The sequence below is a fragment of the Dipodomys ordii genome, unplaced genomic scaffold (assembly GCF_000151885.1).
Source record: "Dipodomys ordii isolate 6190 unplaced genomic scaffold, Dord_2.0 Scaffold22, whole genome shotgun sequence".
Classification (NCBI taxonomy): Eukaryota; Metazoa; Chordata; class Mammalia; order Rodentia; family Heteromyidae; genus Dipodomys; species Dipodomys ordii.
The window spans coordinates 1026168-1032658 of record NW_012267238.1 but is presented as its reverse complement, the minus strand read 5'-3'; positions in this window follow the sequence as shown (position 1 = coordinate 1032658).

Sequence of the window (6491 nt, the reverse complement as noted above, 5' to 3'; positions counted from 1 at the left end):
AGAAGTTTTGCATCAATATTCATCAAAGAGATGGGTCTATAGTTCTCTTTCTTTGATGAGTCTCTGCCTGGTCAAAACCTAAAATTTTTGACAACAATGTGTAGACATCTTTGCTAACAAAGCACATCAGATGGTTGGGCCTCACTTACCAGGGCCTGTGAAAAGAGCAACTTGTTAGCAAGGCACCTTAGAATAAATGGAGTAGTAAGCTTGGTGAAAGGTTAAGGGTCAGATGGGGCCAAACCCTTAGCCCACCATGTGGCCAAGATGGCGAACTCAAGATGGTGAATTTCTGAAAGAGTGCAAAGAAACCCTGAACAAATAGATCAAGTCTACATTGGCTAGCCTTTGAGAGGGAACCTAGAATGGGGTCCCCGGGACCCAGCCTGAGTCACATTCTTCAGCCAAAACGCTGTAGAAAAGAGAAAGGGAGAGATAGGGAAAGTTGGACATGACTGGCAGAGACAGAGCAAAGAGAGCCTGAAAGTAAACAGACTTCTGACCATTTACCATTGCAGTGGCAAAAACTGTCTCCATCTGAGAATGGCATGAAATTAGGTGCTTTGGCTTTCCAGGGAGCGCAGGAGGTATTTCAAAGGGGTTTCACCGCTTGGGTCTGACTCGCAACACCCCATTAAATGTGTAGGAGAGTCAGTCTGGTGAGTGAAGGAGAGCTGAGCAGGCAGAAGTGGCATCGACTTCTCCCAGAGCACTCTAGAGAGAAATGGCCAAGCCCCCAAAGCCAAGCGTCCTCGGCTTCAGAGGTGACCGGCCTTTCAGCTAAAGGCCGTAGGAGCTCTCTGGTGTGTCACCACATCTGAACAGAGACTGAGCAACAGAGAGCCGTAGAGAGTAGTTTCACTCACCAGAGTAGAGAAGAAGTGTGGACGTGGATGTGAAGGCCAGCAATGTGCTGTGTCTGCAGCAGACAGACCGATTCGCAGAAGGCCGTCAGAACTGTGGGTATTCCTCAGAGCAAAAAGGGAAGAACAAACAAAAAAAGAAAAAAGAGGAAAAAAAACCAGAGAGGAATCCCACCTATCCTGACTTTAAGCCCTTTATCCGAGTCATGGCACCATTTATGTTAGGTTTTTAAAAAGAGGTAGCTAAGTAAGAACAGCACCATGCACGTGGCATTCAGGTAAGGGGTAAGTTTATTCATCGTTCTGACTGGCACCAGGCCATCTTGGCCCTCCACGCGGCTGGGAAAGGCCTGGGAAAGACCTGGGAAAGAGCCTGGAAAATAGCTGGGAAAGAGCTAGAAAAGAGCTAGAAAAGAGGACTGTCAGCTCTTGATTGAGGCATAGAGTTCTCTGTACCTCCTGGTTAGTCTACGTACGCTTTGGATGTACCACAGTCAGTGGAGAGCCATCCACATTCATTCTTTTCGCCTTCAGAAAATATGTCTCTGTGTCTTGAAAGTTAGTACAAACAGGCCAGGGTAGAGTTAGTGGGATAGTAGTAAAACAATTCAGCATTTCAATGAGGAAAGAATACATTATTTCCAGAACAGCAAATTCAGAATTTATAATCATTTTAGATTATAATTAGAATTACATCTATCTGTCTGTGACTATATGTATATATTATGGTCTGCAGTTTCACCTATCTATCTATTTCATCTTTGGTTGTATTTTCCAAGGATTCCCAAAATTTATAGATCACTGATGATATTCTTATTTATATTCCAGTATGACTAATGAACATGATATATGTTCTAAACATATGTCCTCCCATTTCTAAGTGTTGCAGGATTTTGGGAGGCAGAAATACTTACCAAAAACAATGTATTATTTCTTCATTGAACTCTTTTGGAATGCTTGCTGAAGGTCAGTTGACAGGAAATAGGAATGCTTATGTTTGAATTTTTTCAACTGTAGTATACTGTAGTATACCCTCTTCCCTGCATTGTTCTGTCCAGATAACTGTAGCCAAGTATAATGTTATAAAATTGTTAAATGCGATATAGCCCAACTTTGTCCTCCTTTTTCAAGATTATTTTGATTATTATGGGCCCCTTAAAACTCTATAAATATTTTAAGATTAGCTTGCCAATTTATAACCAGAAACAAAGTTCAACTTAATTTTCACAGATTGTATTGCATTAAAAGTTATTTTGTGGAGTATAGTCTTCTCATCCCAATCAGTGGTTATGGTATGCTTTTCTGTATATTTAGTTCTTTAGTTTATTCAGCAATGTTTTGTGTGAAATTTATTTATAACCTAAGTCCTATTCCTCCTTGTTTAAGTTTATATCTAAGTATTTTATTCTTTTTGATGCTATTGTAAATGGTATCTTTGATTTCAGTTTTGGATTATTCATTGCCACTGTATAGAAAATCAATTTTAAATATTGTTGTATTCTGTAACTTTATTGAACTCATTTATTAATTTTAATGTTGTTTTAGTAGATTTGTTAGGTTTTTTATTATAAAATATTTTATGAAAATACAAACAGACTTACTTCCCTCTTTCTCAAATTATGTTTCCTGGATTTTCTTTTATGGCCTTGTCTAATTGTTGATGATGCTGAGTAATACTGGTGATGGACATCCTAGTCAGCTCCATAATAATGCAGAATGCACTCCAAATTACATATTACTTGAGTTTTATTTTTGATAAGTGTCCATCATTAGCAAAAGGAGTTCCTTTATCCTCCTACATTATACACACACACACACACACACACACACACACACATTTTTTTTTTGTCGGTCATGGGCTTGAACTCTGGCCTGGGCCCTGTCCCTCAGCTCTTCAGCTCAAGGTGAACACTGTACCACTTGAGCTACAGTACCATTTCCAGTTTTCTAGTGGTTTATTGGAGATAAGAATCTCACAGACTTTTTTTTGCCAGGGCTGATTTTGAACTGCAATCTTGATCCTCAGATCTCAGCTTCCTGAGTAGCTAGGATTACAGGCATTAGCCACCAGCGCCCAGCTGGGTGTTGTATTTTTATATTACTTTTTCTGCATCTTTGAGATGATTATGTACTTTTTGTATTGATTGTTGTCTAGATATTAGTAGCAATGTTAAATCAATCTTGCATTTACAGGATAGATTCCAACTACTCAGGGAGTACAACCTTTTTTTGGGGGGGGGGTGTTCAGTCATGGGGCCTGAACTCTGGGCCTGGGCGCAGTCCCTCAGCTCTTCAGCTCAAGGCTAGCACCCTACCACTTGAGCCACAGCGCCACTTCTGGTTATTTCTGCTTATGTGGTGCTGAGGAATTGAGCCCAGGGCCTCATGCATGCAAGGCAAGTGCTCTACCACTGAGCTACCTTCCCAGCCCAAGTACAACCTTTTAAATATGTTGCTGGATTCAGTTTGCTAGTATTTAATTAATGATGTTTGTTTCTATATCTACAAAACATATTGGGTTGGAATGTTTTTCAGGTGATGTCTTTGGTTTTTGAGAACAAAACATATAATGATCAGATGAGTTGTTTTCTTTGCTTGTGTTTTGTGTTTGTAAAGAAATGTCATTAATTCTTCTGTAACTGTTGGAATTTACTAATGCATCATCTGGGCTTGAATCTTGCTTAGGAAGTTTAAAAATTACTAATACACTTGTAGCAAAGAAGCAATACTGTTGTTTATTCTTATCTATTTATTTTCTGTATTTTAATTTCAAACCTAATCCTTATTATTTTCTCTTTCTTTTTTGCTTGCTTTGGGCTTAGTTTTGCTTAGTTTTTGCTCTCTTTTTGTCTGAAGTTCATTAAGGTAGAAACTTAAGCTATTCATTTAAGATATTCCTTCCTTTTCAAGTAATCTTCACCTTTCTTGCATGAATTTTGGTATGCTACTTTCACTTTTATTCTCTTAAAACAATTACCTCATTTACTTTGTGTATACTTTCTTGACCAGTTATTTTAGGAGTACAAGGTTTAATCTTCACATATTTGTGAATTCCCAGATTTCTGTTATGGAGTTCACTTGAACCATACCTCTAGCCTTGTTCTTTGTTGTGGATTTTTTTTTTGAGATGGAATCTTTAAGACTTTTCTGCCCAGGCTAATGTTGAACCACAATCCTCTGATCTCAGCTTCCAGAATAGCTAGAATTACATGTGTGAGTCACCAGCACTGGGCTAATTTTACAATTCTGATCTCTCTTTCTCTCTCTCTCTCCCTCCCTCCCTCCACCTCTCTCTCCCATATCATCTTTAAAATAAACCCAGAAATGTTGAAATATTTTCTGAGAAAGGAGAGCTGAAACAAAGGAAAAAGGTCAAAAAATTTCATTAGAAAGGATTGACAGAAACAGCCTAGAAGGGTTGCTATGATCACTGATAAAACCACATACTATGTATTGAAGTATTGTATCTACAGATTATATTAGGAGTGGACATAAGGAATTTAGTACACATTTGGAAACAAGCCAAACTCTGGAGCAGAATTAAAAATACAGGAAAGAAGCTTGGTGAACGTGAAGTATAAAGGCAGACTTTAAAGCTGGTAGTAATAAAGTGAGTGATTGAATGAAAGAAGCTGGGTAAACAATGTAGTATACATTGAAATTATTTCCTGATGACTAAATAAGTAAATATCAATAAGCTGGATACATTTTAGAATAAAATGTAGGTAAATATTTATATAACCTCAAGAGTGGAACAGAATTATTTTAATGAAGAAACTAAAGATATAAATCATACAAGTAGAGATTAATGGTCTTGGCTTGTTGAAATACAAAAAAATTATAGCAAAACAACTCCTACATTCCTTAAAAGACCAATTTCAAAATAGAGAAAATATTTGAAGTTACACATACACACACACACACACACAGCATTAAGATCTAAGTTCTTACTATGGAAGAATAAAAAATAGTGCATAGAAAAAAGTCAAAAGAATTGGTTAACACAAGATAACTTGATTTCAGCTTTTGCCAAAGGAATGTGAATTCATGAACAGGTTCAGTTCAGAGTAAAAAAGAGTTGAAACCTTACTTCATTGTTGGTGGGAATGTAAACTTGTTCAACCACTTTGGAAAGCAGTATGGAGGTTCCTCAAAAGACTCCACATAGAGCTCCCCTATGACCCAGCAATCCCACTTTTGGGCATTTACCCAAATGTTTACAAACAAGACCACACTAAAGCTACCAGCACAACTATGTTTATTGCAGCATTATTTACCATAGCTAAGATATGGAACCAACCCAGATGCCCCTCAGTAGATGAATGGATCAAGAAAATGTGGTATATATACACAATGGAATTCTATGCCTCCATCAGAAAGAATGACATTGCCCCATTTGTTAGGAAATGGAAAAACTTGGAAAAAATTATATTAAGTGAAGTAAGCCAGGCCCAAAGAAACATAGGTCCCATGGTTTCCCTTATATGCAATATCTAGTATATGTATGAGTCAAGCGGAAAAGGTCAGATAATGTGATGTCAGGAAAATGAACCCTTAGATATGTATTTTAATGTTTTTTCTTTTATGCATGTGTTTCTATCGCATTTATAAGATTATCTCTTTGTTGCTTTGTATGTCCCTCCCCCACAGTATAACCCCTGCTTTCACTATATTTGATGTCAGTATAACTTGTGGAGGAGATGGGGAAAAACCAGTTGTTTAAAGATACAGGTGGACCTGTTGCAACAATGAGAAGTACAAGTTGTCATGTCCAAAACGAGCTTTACAACGTCGGTGCGGGGGGGGGGGGGGGGAGGGGAGGAAGGAGAAGGATTGGGATGGGGGGGGGGGGGGGCTGGGAAGGGATGTAAAGGGTAAACAAAGGAGGAGGCTGCAATGCTTGGTAAGAAATGTATGCATTATCCTGCCCATGTAATTGTAACCCCTCTGTACAGTATGTTCACAAATAAAATAAAATTAAATTAAAAAAAAAAGAGTTGAAAGTTGCCAGCAATAGATACAGCGAAGCTGACATGTGAATCCAGGTCTGATGAAAAGGTGGTGATTTTTTTTGTGTGTGTCATATTGCCTCTTTGATGTTCAGAAGTAAATAAAAAGAAATGTGATCGATGAGCTTAAGAGGCTGAATCGAACAATTATGAAGATGTGCCTATGCTTGTATATGTTAGGGTTTGGTTATTATATGCCAGGAGATACACACATATGTACACATGTACATGATTGTGAAGCATACTTTTGGCAGGATTAGTTAAACTTATGAAAACAAAACATCTATGTGCAACTTAAGGCTTTTGACTAGGTATCAACCCATACTTGTGCTTAAACCAGTGGGGAGTTAAGTGCACTCAGGAGTTCCCAGGACCAGGACGTGGCACTCAAAGACCAGAGTTATGGAGGACCTTATCTGTTATAGCATGGAGAATTAAAAAGGCTTTAGGTGGTGACGTTGAAGAATCAACACCAAAAGACTAGCATTCGTCTTTACCTTCACTTTAAAAAATTCTTCTTGTGTTTATCTGAGTGAAATTACTCACTCACAGTGCAGCTTAAGTGTTCTCAGACATAATTAGTACAGATGCATAAAAGGACTATTTCCTATCTGAACAG